Below are 13,041 nucleotides of genomic sequence, written 5' to 3' on the forward strand. Positions count from 1 at the left end.
CAGTCAAATCTGATCTGTTTTGCAATTAGTTATACAGGATATCAGACAGTCTCACCAGTCAAATCTGATCTGTTTTGCAATTAGTTATACAGGATATCAGACAGTCTCAAGTCAAATCTGATCTGTTTTGCAATTAGTCATTCAGGATATCGGACTGATTTACCAGTCAAATCTGATCTGTTTTGCAATTAGTTATACAGGATATCAGACAGTCTCACCAGTCAAATCTGATCTGTTTTGCAATTAGTTATATTTGCACGAGTGGAATTTTACGTGTATGACCGTTTTTTACCCCGCCATTTAGGCAGCCATACGCCGTCTTCGGAGGAAGACGTGTCATCTGTGAACTAAAAACAAATGAGATTAGCCATGTTTCCTTTTTCTAAAATAAAAACAAATGATAGTTTGTTGTGGAGAACAAAACCAAATGGGAGTAGCCGGGTCTTTTTTTTTTAATGAAATAAAAAAAAAAGAAGCCGATGTTCCTTTCGTAAAGCAAAACAATAAATAAACAAGAAATTCCTCCGAGGTAGGAAAAACACCCCCGTTGGTCAAAGGGAAATAAGTATTCTCACTGCCACCAACTGAGAAGGTTATTTCCCTTTCACCATTAATATCTCCCTGCATAAGTCCTTGTAGAATCTGAATCCACCAATAACTCCCTAACCGTGTGTTTGACTGGTCCCAATTTTTGTAAGGACCGTCTCAGGAATGTATAGAACCTGTTCACCAAGTTTGGTGACGATCGGTCCGTTCATTCTTGAGATCTATATGCGAACACAAACAAACAAACACATGGAGCGAATCCTAATCTTAATCTTAATCCACCAATAACTCCATAACCGTGTGTTTGACTGGTCCCAATGTTTGTAAGGACCGTCTCTGGAATGTATAGAACCTGTTCACCAAGTGTGGTGACGATCGGTCCGTTCATTCTTGAGATCTATATGCGAACACAAACAAACACCCAAACAAACACATCGAGCGAAACCTATACACACCCCTATACCGGGGGTGTAATAACTTCTTGACCTTTTGTGCACAGTTTGCATGGTGCCTGCCAGTATAATAATATGAGTATTTCTTTGTTAAGAATTGCACAATGCGCGTCTTTTCAAAGAAAAAACAAGTCGCGTAAGGCGAAAATACAATATTTAGTCAAGTAGCTGCCCTTTTTCAGCAAGACCGTATACTCGTAGCATCGTCAGTCCACCGCTCATGGCAAAGGCAGTGAAATTGACAAGAAGAGCGGGGTAGTAGTTGCGCTAAGAAGGATAGCACGCTTTTCTGTACCTCTCTTTGTTTTAACTTTCTGAGCGTGTTTTTAATCCAAACATATCATATCTATATGTTTTTGGAATCAGGAACCGACAAGGAATAAGATGAAAGTGTTTTTAAATTGATTTCGAAAAAAAAATTTTGATAATAATTTTTATATATTTAATTTTCAGAGCTTGTTTTTAATCCGAATATAACATATTTATATGTTTTTGGAATCAGCAAATGATGGAGAATAAGATAAACGTAAATTTGGATCGTTTTATAAATTTTTATTTTTTTTTACAATTTTCCGATTTTTAATGACCAAAGTCATAAATTAATTTTTAAGCCACCAAGCTGAAATGCAATACCGAACCCCGGGCTTCGTCGAAGATTACTTGACCAAAATTTCAACCAATTTGGTTGAAAAATGAGGGCGTGACAGTGCCGCCTCAACTTTCACGAAAAGCCGGATATGACGTCATCAAAGACATTTATCAAAAAAATGAAAAAAACGTTCGGGGATTTCATACCCAGGAACTCTCATGTCAAATTTCATAAAGATCGGTCCAGTAGTTTAGTCTGAATCGCTCTACACACACACACAGACACACACACAGACACACACACAGACACACGCACATACACCATACCCTCGTTTCGATTCCCCCTCGATGTTAAAATATTTAGTCAAAACTTGACTAAATATAAAAACCCACCGGCACGGTTGGCCTAGTGGTAAGGCGTCCGCCCCGTGATCGGGAGGTCGTGGGTTCGAACCCCGGCCGGGTCATACCTAAGACTTTAAAATTGGCAATCTAGTGGCTGCTCCGCCTGGCGTCTGGCATTATGGGGTTAGTGCTAGGACTGGTTGGTCCGGTGTCAGAATAATGTGACAGGGTGAGACATGAAGCCTGTGCTGCGACTACTGTCTTGTGTGTGGCGCACGTTATTATGTCAAAGCAGCACCGCCCTGATATGGCCCTTCGTGGTCGGCTGGGCGTTAAGCAAACAAACAAACAAACAAGCTGAAGAAAAAAAATGGCCTTGTTTGACTGAGCCTCGGGCTTTTGTCTCTTTTTCCCGAGTCCACACAACTAGAACGCAGCGACAGAACATTAACTCACACACTAACAGCAAATAATTGAAGATTTACTGGAAGGTTTAAGTTTAAGACAACGGTTTACTAGCTACCGACACAAGTACACGAAACGCGAGGGAAAAAGAGCAGCTTTAAGTTACAGTGGAACCCTTTTGAAGACATTCGAACATCTGAAGAAAAAAAAAGGTCTTAATTAAAAAATAAGGAGTCTTGAAACGGAAGTAAGCTCACATAACTTAGGAACAGAAAATCTGAAAAAGCAAAGTCTTAAAGTCTTAAATCGGGAGGGGGAGGGGGGAGTCTCAAAAGGGGAAGATGAGGGGGGGGGGGGAGGGGGCATTGTTCAAGTGTTTAATCTTTTAAGGTCACATTTGTTATATAAGCTTGAATTTGCTGGTGAAACTGGGGTTGTTTTTTTCAAAGTTTTAGGAAGTTCTGTTTTGTTAGATTATTTCATTCGTCTTGCAATTAACAAATATTTTAACGACGATATGTTTCTGTGTAGCTGAGTAATATTGATGTGATCCCGTGAAACGAAATCAGGGCGTGCTTTAAAGTTGTATGTTACATTTTCATTCTTAGTGTTCTTCTTGGGCAACATCTCGAAGTCTGTTTCGGGGGCAAGGTTCAGCCTGGGAGCAAAAGACTACAAGTCATTTGACCCCCACAACCATATTCTGACGGGGCATAATTGAAGGCCTGAAGCTCAAGCTGGACTGTTGCTGTCTCCAAGTGTCATGATGGCAGCTACCAGCAACTGTCAAGGCCTGAAAAGGTCGTCATTTCCCGCCTAAGAACAGGGCACAACAGACTGCCACAACACCTGTACAAAAAAACTGCGAGCCGTGCCCTCCCCCATATGTCCCTGAGGAGACGCAGAGCAAGATGCAACCCACATCCTGCAGGACTGCAGGAATCTCCAGCCCCTGAGGAGAGAGACTTGGACCAGGCCGACGACCCTCCACGAGAAGCTGCATGGACCTGTGGAGGCTCTACATAAGACCACCAGCTTAGGACTCCAAGTGTAAAGGCGAACGACAAGAAGAAGAAGATTTTTGCTAGTAGAACTAAATAGTAAGTCAGGCAGTGTTTAAAACAGGGCTGAGGTTTGTTTGTTTGTTTGTTTGCTTAACGCCCAGCCGACCACGAAGGGCCATATCAGGGCGGTGCTGCTTTGACATTTAACGTGCGCCACACACAAGACAGAAGTCGCAGCACAGGCTTCATGTCTCACCCAGTCACATTATTCTGACATCGGACCAACCAGTCCTAGCACTAACCCCATAATGCCAGACGCCAGGCGGAGCAGCCACTAGATTGCCAATTTTAAAGTCTTAGATATGACCCGGCCGGGGTTCGAACCCACGACCTCCCGATCACGGGGCGGACGCCTTACCACTAGGACTGAGGGGCACGAACTGAAAGTGGGTGCCACCCAAACGGGAGAGAACAAACCGCGGGTTCTGATTCGTTGAAATCACAACACATCTCAGTTTCAACCAATCCAACACTGCGGGTGGTTTCCGTTTGTGTGGTAACTTTCTCGTGCACCTCAGCCCAGGTTACAGAGAGTGGAGCACTAGTCTTCAATGTAGAGTGTGGATGTTACAGAGAGTGGAACACTAGCCTTCAATGTAGAGTGTGGATGTTACAGAGAGTGGAGCATTAGTCGTCAATGTAGAGTGTGGATGTTGCTTTTTGTACGATTACATCAAGCAAAATGAAAAACAAGACAACTTTTGGGACACACTCAGTCTGATCGTTTCGGATTTTCTAATCCAATTACCACTGGTGTAATATCGATTTTGAGTCCTGGAAAGAAAGAAGATGACACACACCACGACCACAACGCACTGTATAGCACGTAAAACCAACCCAAAGCAGGTCAGGTTACACTGGAGCCAGAGTCTCATGTCCTTTCTCAACGGTGATTTCCCCCCGACCCCCTCGCTGTCTTTGTTCGATTCCGCCGGACACTGTACGAATTACGAGATTGATAGCTTTGACCCAGTCCGGATTAATTTTGACAATGGACAAAGGTACAGTGGAACCTCACTTGTAAGACCTCCAAAAATAGGACAAAATCAGGTTTTCACAAGTCGCGTAAGGCGAAATTACTACATTTAGACAAGCTGTTGAAATCAGCGCAGTTGCGTTTGCGCTTAGTAGGAAAGCGCGCTGTTCAATATTCTGTTTAACTTTCTGAGCCTGTTTTAATCCAAACATAACATATCTATGTGTTTTCAGAATTATAAAAAGAATAAAGAATAAGATTAAATCATTTTTGGATCGATTTCTAAAATTAAATCGGAGTACCCAATTAACCTATTTTTGTTAATTGTGATCACAGTTTTAGAGTAAACATGACATAACTATATATTTTCAGATTCAAAATTTGATAAGAAAACACACGATGCAATCATTTTAACTCTGTTTGCAAATATATGGTTTTAATGACAAGTTTAATGAGCAAACTCATTACTTAATTTTTTAAGCTGCCGAGCTGCAATGCATAGTCCAGACTTCGTCAAAGATTGCTTGACCAAAAGTTTAACCCATTTGGTTAAAAAATGAGAGCGTGATTGTGCCGCCTTAACTTTCACACAAAAACCGGATATGACGTCATCAAAGACATTTATCGAAACCATGAAAATGTCTGGGGATATCATGCTCAGGATCTCTCATGTAAAGTTTCATGAAGATCAGTCCAGTAGTTTTCTCTGAATCGCTCTACACACACACACACACACACACATACACACACCACTATGTTAAAAAAATTAGTCAAAACTTGACTAAATGTAAAATAGAGGGAGTCTTGACATGGAGGTAGATTTACAATGTTTATGAACAGCAAAAGGCAATGTCTTATAATGTGGGATCTTTTTTTTTTAAATAAGGGGGGGGGGGGGGGTACAACAAGGGGGGGGGGGGGGGTTCTTCTGTATTCCAGTGCTATACGGCGGTTCTTCTCCCAAGCCCGGCGTCAGGGGATTGGATGGGAGTCAAGCAATACATGGAGAAGCTGAGCTGAGAAGAACTTGCTATTTTTTTTGTCCCGTCTGCACTGATTTCTATTTCACTTTTCAATTCTTCTTCGCACTTGTCTGGGTGTCACGGTCTGTGTGTGTGTGACTGTGTGTGTGTGTATGTGTGTGTGGAGAGAGAGAGAGAGAGAGAGAGAGAGAGAGAGAGAGAGAGAGAGAGAGAGAGAGAGAGAGAGAGAGAGAGAGAGAGAGAGAGAGAGAGAGAGAGAGAGAGCCCAGCCTCTTCACTCATCTTCCTACACCACTACCACCACTGTTTATCCCCACATGTGCATAATTGCATATAGCCACACAAAAAGAAAAATAGAAGGAAGGGCAGCTTTTGTCGAGTACCGTTTGACGACTGACAGTTTGCAGATGGCGCCATGTGATAATTATTCCGTGGTCTCCAAACAGGCTGTTCACCTTGCGTTCGCTAACTGCACTGGTGATCGTGGTTTTGCGAAAAAGAAAACTAGCGAGCAATTATCATGGGCTACTCACTCAGTTACAGCGATGGAGCTTGCCTGCCAATCATCAAGCTCTGATGCCAGATTGAACTGACCGTGAGTGGACTGAACTGATGCGGTATGGGGCTAGTTTGAGACATGATAATAAGCCGCTAAAGCTGTCATTTTCGGAGTCAAATGTAGCTTACCATGCAGCTACTACTTAGAAGATTTATCCAAAATATGTTGAATACTAGCTCAACAGTCCAGAGACCATCGCTGCCAATCCCTGAAACTGTAGTGTTTGTGTAACTGACAATTGCTGTACTCCGCTGACGGTAGCACGGTGGTCAGGGAAGACTTGAACTGACAGCCATGCAGACAGACTCAGAGACAGACAGACAAGACAGACAGAGAGACAGACACACACACACACATACAGGCACAGACACACACGCACACGCACACATACACACACACACACACACACACATCGTCATCAATCACAATAGATCCTCTGGTCCCCCCTACACCAAATAACAGCCACATTACATCTACCCCAATGTTAGCATTTAACTCATAGCGTGGGAGTGTGTGTGCGCAACTTAACCCTCCGGGAGCATGATAATCACGGACGAGCAACACTCAAATCCCTCGACGGACCACATTTCTTTTGTCCGCTTCTCTTTGTTAGCTTATTTGTCCGCCTTTTATTTTTCACCCGAGATCAATCACCACAGGTCAAAACCCTTTCGCCTCTGACAGCAGGGGAAACAACCCGTAAAACCTCCCGGCGTTTCAAGCACCAACATTATCGGCCCTCTCAGCTTGAAAACGCAAACACAATCAGGATGTGTGGCAAGAATGGCGTGCCACACAGAAACCGGTTTCCGACCAATCGGCGCTGGTTTTATTGCGATCCGAAAACGCAAATCGGATCACCTGGCTCATCGGGGCCTCGTAGAGCATCGTTCGTCCAGAGTTATCTTTTTGCGCTCGTTTGGCTCCAGAAGTAGCACATTTGTATAGAGAGGTTTAAGCGTACGACGCTCGTTTGGCTCCAGAAGTAGCACATTTGTATAGAGAGGTTTAAGCGTACGACGCTAGTTTGGCTCCAGAAGCAGCACATTTGTATAGAGAGGTTTAAGCGTACGACGCTCGTTTGGCTCCAGAAGCAGCACATTTGTATAGAGAGGTTTAAGCGTACGACGCTCGTTTGGCTCCAGAAGTAGCACATTTGTATAGAGAGGTTTAAGCGTACGACGCTCGTTTGGCTCCAGAAGTAGCACATTTGTATAGAGAGGTTTAAGCGTACGACGCAAGCAGTTTGGTTTAACGTACGCCGCAAACGCTGGATACCATCGGATTTTTACACCCCCGGTATAGGGGTGTGTATAGGTTTCGCTCGATGTGTTTGTTTGTTTGTTTGTGTTCGCATATAGATCTCAAGAATGAACGGACCGATCGTCACCAAACTTGGTGAACAGGTTCTATACATTCCTGAGACGGTCCTTACAAAAATTGGGACCAGTCAAACACACGGTTAGGGAGTTATTGGTGGATTAAAATTATACAAGGACTTATAGAGGAACATCTTAATGGTCAAAGGGAAATAACCATTCTCACTCAGTCACTGCCACCAACTGAGAAGGTTATTTCCCTTTGACGGGGGTGTTTTTCCTACCTCGTAGGAATTTCTTGTTTTTTCTAGAGCAGGAATTATCATTGTTAGTTCGACGGGCGCTGTGGCGTGGTGGTAAGACGTCGGCCTCTTAATCGGAAGGTCGAGGGTTCGAATCCCGGCCGCGGCCGCCTGGTGGGTTAAGTGTGGAGATTTTTCCGATCTCCCAGGTCAACTTATGTGCAGACCTGCTAGTGGCTTATCCCCCTTCGTGTGTACACGCAAGCACAAGACCAAGTGCGCACGGAAAAGATCCTGTAATCCATGTCAGAGTTCGGTGGGTTATAGAAACACGAAAATACCCAGCATGCTTCCTCCGAAAGCGGCGTATGGCTGCCTAAATGGCGGGGTAAAAACGGTCATACACGTAAATACGTGGGAGTTTCAGCCCACGAACGAAGAAGAAGAAGAAGAATCATTCTTAGTTCTACAAAGTTCTTCATGTCAAGTTGATGACACAGCTCTCTCCTTCTAATTCGACCAAACCCGCGTACCGTCAAGTATCCGTCGCGATATAACCTTGAATGGTTGAAAACGACGTTAAACACCAAATAAAGAAAGAAAGAAAGAAAGACCGTCAAGTACTTTCTTTTTGAGAAAAGATCGCAATATAAAAAACATTTTTATATTTCTATTCACAAAAAACCCCATCTTCTTCTTGCTTTTTCCCCACGTAATTTGCTAAGTTTTATCTGCTCAGTCGAATCTGAGTGTTTCAGTCGATATATTTTACCCCAATTAATCGCCAAACATTTTGAATCTGCAGTGACTCTGATACAGACAAAAATAGACATGATCACCAATTCAGCACAGAAAGAGATCTAGTTGGTGCCCAGGTGATGCAAACGTCGAAAAAAGCAAATTAATCTCGTTAAAAGTTATTCAGCAGACATATTTACAACAAAGTCATTTGATTCTTCTCGAACTAAAAGAGAAAGAGAGCTTTTTAGAGAGAAAAAAAAGTGTGTGAAGTTTTATCTCGTTCTTTTAAATATAACTTGGTTAAATTGAAGTCGACGTTTGCTGAAAAAAACAACGAAGTGCCGCGTAGCTTTAATCGACTCCGATTCTGTCCATGATTAAACTTCCCATAATTCAACATTAATCAAGTTTGTTTTCTATTCTCGTTACTGTCAAAGTTGCACAGACCATATCCGTCCAGACCATATCTGTCCATATCCGTCGTGTCGTCGTAGTAGCGTCCTGAATTTAAACCTGTCCTAATTAGTCCTCTCAACCGTGGATCAAAGGTTGATTAAAGGACCGTGACCACAGAGCCTGCCCGCCGTTCTAGCGTCACCGACCCGACACGGTTTTACTCTTTCAAGCTTCATTGGCTCGACGCGAGCCGGAGCACCACCTGCTGAGACGCCTCTCGACCCATGACACGGTTCGATGAACATAATGTGCTGGTAGGATTATAGGGTTAAAGAGGCATTGGTCGGACTAGAACATTATTTGTTTCTAGAAATGTGTATTTTTAAAAGAGGCATTGGTCGCGCTAGAACATTATTTGTTTCTAGAAATGTAGTTTTAAAAGAGGCATTGGTCGCGCTAGAACATTATTTGTTTCTAGAAATGTAGTTTTAAAAGAGGCATTGGTCGCGCTAGAACATTATTTGTTTCTAGAAATGTAGTTTTAAAAGAGGCATTGGTCGCGCTAGAACATTATTTGTTTCTAGAAACTGTAGTCTTAAAAGAGGCATTGGTCGCGCTAGAACATTATTTGTTTCTAGAAATGTAGTTTTAAAAGAGGCATTGGTCGCGCTAGAACATTATTTGTTTCTAGAAACTGTAGTTTTAAAAAAGACATTGGTCGCGCTAGAACATTATTTGTTTCTAGAAATGTAGTTTTAAAAGAGGCATTGGTCGCGCTAGAACATTATTTGTTTCTAGAAATGTAGTTTTAAAAGAGGCATTGGTCGCGCTAGAACATTATTTGTTTCTAGAAATGTAGTTTTAAAAGAGGCATTGGTCGCGCTAGAACATTATTTGTTTCTAGAAATGTAGTTTTAAAAGAGGCATTGGTCGCGCTAGAACATTATTTGTTTCTAGAAATGTAGTTTTAAAAGAGGCATTGGTCGCGCTAGAACATTATTTGTTTCTAGAAATGTAGTTTTAAAAGAGGCATTGGTCGCGCTAGAACATTATTTGTTTCTAGAAATGTAGTTTTAAAAGAGGCATTGGTCGGACTAGAACATTATTTGTTTCTAGAAATGTGTATTTTTAAAAGAGACATTGGTCGCGCTGGAACATTATTTGTTTCTAGAAATGTAGTTTTAAAAGAGGCATTGGTCGCGCTAGAACATTATTTGTTTCTAGAAACTGTAGTCTTAAAAGAGGCATTGGTCGCGCTAGAACATTATTTGTTTCTAGAAATGTAGTTTTAAAAGAGGCATTGGTCGCGCTAGAACATTATTTGTTTCTAGAAATGTAGTTTTAAAAGAGGCATTGGTCGCGCTAGAACATTATTTGTTTCTAGAAATGTAGTTTTAAAAGAGGCATTGGTCGCGCTAGAACATTATTTGTTTCTAGAAATGTGTAGTTTTAAAAAAGACATTGGTCGCGCTAGAACATTATACTAGAATAAATAATATATTTACACAGTTTTTAGCTTAGGGGTTCAAATTCAGCTGTACATAATATTAGCTCCAGAAAAAATGGACATTTAAGTCCAGTCATAATCCATATAATTAAAGAATCCAGTAAGAATCCATATGTTAATCTTTTTCTTTTTTTAACAGTGGAAAAGTATGTTAAATAAAAAAAAGTAAATGAAAAATCATAAGATTAATTTTTTTTAAAGTGGAGTAAAATTAAAATCCATAGAAAATGAAAATTTTCGAGTAAAAACCCATAGAATAAAAAAAAATCCACTAAAAATACTCATGATTAAATCAGAAAAAAAGAAAAATCATATGGCTTTCACATGCAGATACAAAGAGAGGATTGTCTGTACTTATTTAGCTAGAAAAATCGAGCCAGCTATTGACCGGTGAATTTCTGCATGGTATTGGGTTGCAACGTCCGTGTAATATTGGTTTACGAGCAATTTAACGCTTTTTCTCTCCGTTGAAAATGTGAACTGAAAAATTAGATTGCTGATTCTTTTGACTGCGCAGCATAATCTGGCTGATATTTAGTTTTTCACGCTGTGATCAACGGGTAGTATAATTAATTGATTTTAATTAGAGTAACATTGCTTGTGATATTAATTCTTAAGTGGATTTTGTCGTCTGTGACATTTTTATGTTTACCTGTTCGGCGAACAATGTGATTTATCTGAGCTCTATGATTCCTTCTTGCGTCATTTTCTAGGTGCGAACGGTTCTCTCAAAGAGGCACTTAGTGCTGTCTTCGGTTTCAATTAACGTTATTGTAAGAATTTGTTTTTGAAAGCCGTTAAGGCACAAACGCTTTGTAGTCAAGTGATGTAAAGAATCAATCAGCATGCAATGTATCGATCGAACATATTGGATTTCCCTTCTTTGAACTATGTGACGACTTAAAACTCATATTCAGACCGCTGGCAGAGACTACAAAAGCGTGCATGTTTGCGTGCGTTCAGTCATCTAAAGTTGGGGTCACACCCGGGAACATGCCCCTAATGGTTTAACCGTGAGGGCGTTAAACAGCATTTATCATCATGCGTTCAGTCATCTAAAGTTGGGGTCACACCCGGGAACATGCCCCTAATGGTTTAACCGTGAGGGCGTTAAACAGCATTTATCATCATGCGTTCAGTCATCTAAAGTTGGGGTCACACCCGGGAACATGCCCCTAATGGTTTAACCGTGAGGGCGTTAAACAGCATTTATCATCATGCGTTCAGTCATCTAAAGTTAGGGTAACACCCGGGAACATGCCCCTAATGGTTTAACCGTGAGGGCGTTAAACAGCATTTATCATCATGCGTTCAGTCATCTAAAGTTGGGGTCACACCCGGGATCATGCCCCTAATGGTTTAACCGTGAGAGCGTTAAAAAGCATTTATCATCATGCGTTCAGTCATCTAAAGTTAGGGTCACACCCGGGAACATGGCCCTACTGGTTTAACCGTGAGGGCGTTAAACAGCATTTATCATCATGCGTTCAGTCATCTAAAGTTGGGGTCACACCCGGGAACATGGCCCTAATGGTTTAACCGTGAGGGCGTTAAACAGCATTTATCATCATGCGTTCAGTCATCTAAAGTTAGGGTCACACCCGGGAATATGGCCCTAATGGTTTAACCGTGAGGGCGTTAAACAGCATTTATCATCATGCGTTCAGTCATCTAAAGTTGGGGTCACACCCGAGAACATGCCCCTAATGGTTTAACCGTGAGGGCGTTAAACAGCATTTATCATCATGCGTTCAGTCATCTAAAGTTGGGGTCACACCCGGGAACATGCCCCTACTGGTTTAACCGTGAGGGCGTTAAACAGCATTTATCATCATGCGTTCAGTCATCTAAAGTTGGGGTCACACCCGGGAACATGCCCCTAATGGTTTAACCGTGAGGGCGTTAAACAGCATTTATCATCATGCGTTCAGTCATCTAAAGTTGGGGTCACACCCGGGAACATGGCCCTAATGGTTTAACCGTGAGGGCGTTAAACAGCATTTATCATCATGCGTTCAGTCATCTAAAGTTGGGGTCACACCCGGGAACATGGCCCTAATGGTTTAACCGTGAGGGCGTTAAACAGCATTTATCATCATGCGTTCAGTCATCTAAAGTTAGGGTCACACCCGGGAACATGCCCCTAATGGTTTAACCGTGAGGGCGTTAAACAGCATTTATCATCATGCGTTCAGTCATCTAAAGTTGGGGTCACACCCGAGAACATGCCCCTAATGGTTTAACCGTGAGGGCGTTAAACAGCATTTATCATCATGCGTTCAGTCATCTAAAGTTGGGGTCACACCCGGGAACATGCCCCTACTGGTTTAACCGTGAGGGCGTTAAACAGCATTTATCATCATGCGTTCAGTCATCTAAAGTTGGGGTCACACCCGGGAACATGCCCCTAATGGTTTAACCGTGAGGGCGTTAAACAGCATTTATCATCATGCGTTGTCATCTAAAGTTGGGGTCACACCCGGGAACATGCCCCTATTGGTTTAAACGTGAGGGCGTTAAACAGCATTTATCATCATACGTTAAGTCATCTGAAGTTAGGGTAACACCCGGGAACATGCCCCTAATGGTTTAAACGTGAGGGCGTTAAACAGCATTTATCATTATTCGTTCAGTCATCTAAAGTTGGGGTCACACCCGGGAACATGCCCCTAATGGTTTAAACGTGAGGGCGTTAAACAGCATTTATCATCATGCGTTCAGTCATCTAAAGTTGGGGTCACACCCGGGAACATGCCCCTAATGGTTTAACCGTGAGGGCGTTAAACAGCATTTATCATCATTTTTTGTGTTTTTTTGTTGTTTGCTTAACGCCCAGCCGACCACGAAGGGCCATATCAGGGCGGTGCTGCTTTGACATATAACGTGCGCCACACACAAGACAGAAGTCGCAGCACAGG

At 42.2% G+C, this 13,041-nt stretch overlaps 1 protein-coding gene and 1 long non-coding RNA gene across 2 annotated transcripts in view; one reads left to right on the top strand and one right to left on the bottom strand.

The window, feature by feature from the left end:
- LOC138948550 (uncharacterized) overlaps window positions 1–13,041 on the top strand; it is a 338,312-nt gene that overhangs the window by 159,400 nt on the left and 165,871 nt on the right. The gene's annotated exons all lie outside the window — the stretch shown is intronic.
- The window catches only part of LOC138948520 (uncharacterized), a 39,521-nt gene that overhangs the window by 5,273 nt on the left and 21,207 nt on the right, over window positions 1–13,041 (bottom strand). The window lies entirely within an intron of this gene.

This window comes from Littorina saxatilis, linkage group LG15, assembly GCF_037325665.1.
Source record: "Littorina saxatilis isolate snail1 linkage group LG15, US_GU_Lsax_2.0, whole genome shotgun sequence".
Taxonomy (NCBI): Eukaryota; Metazoa; Mollusca; class Gastropoda; order Littorinimorpha; family Littorinidae; genus Littorina; species Littorina saxatilis.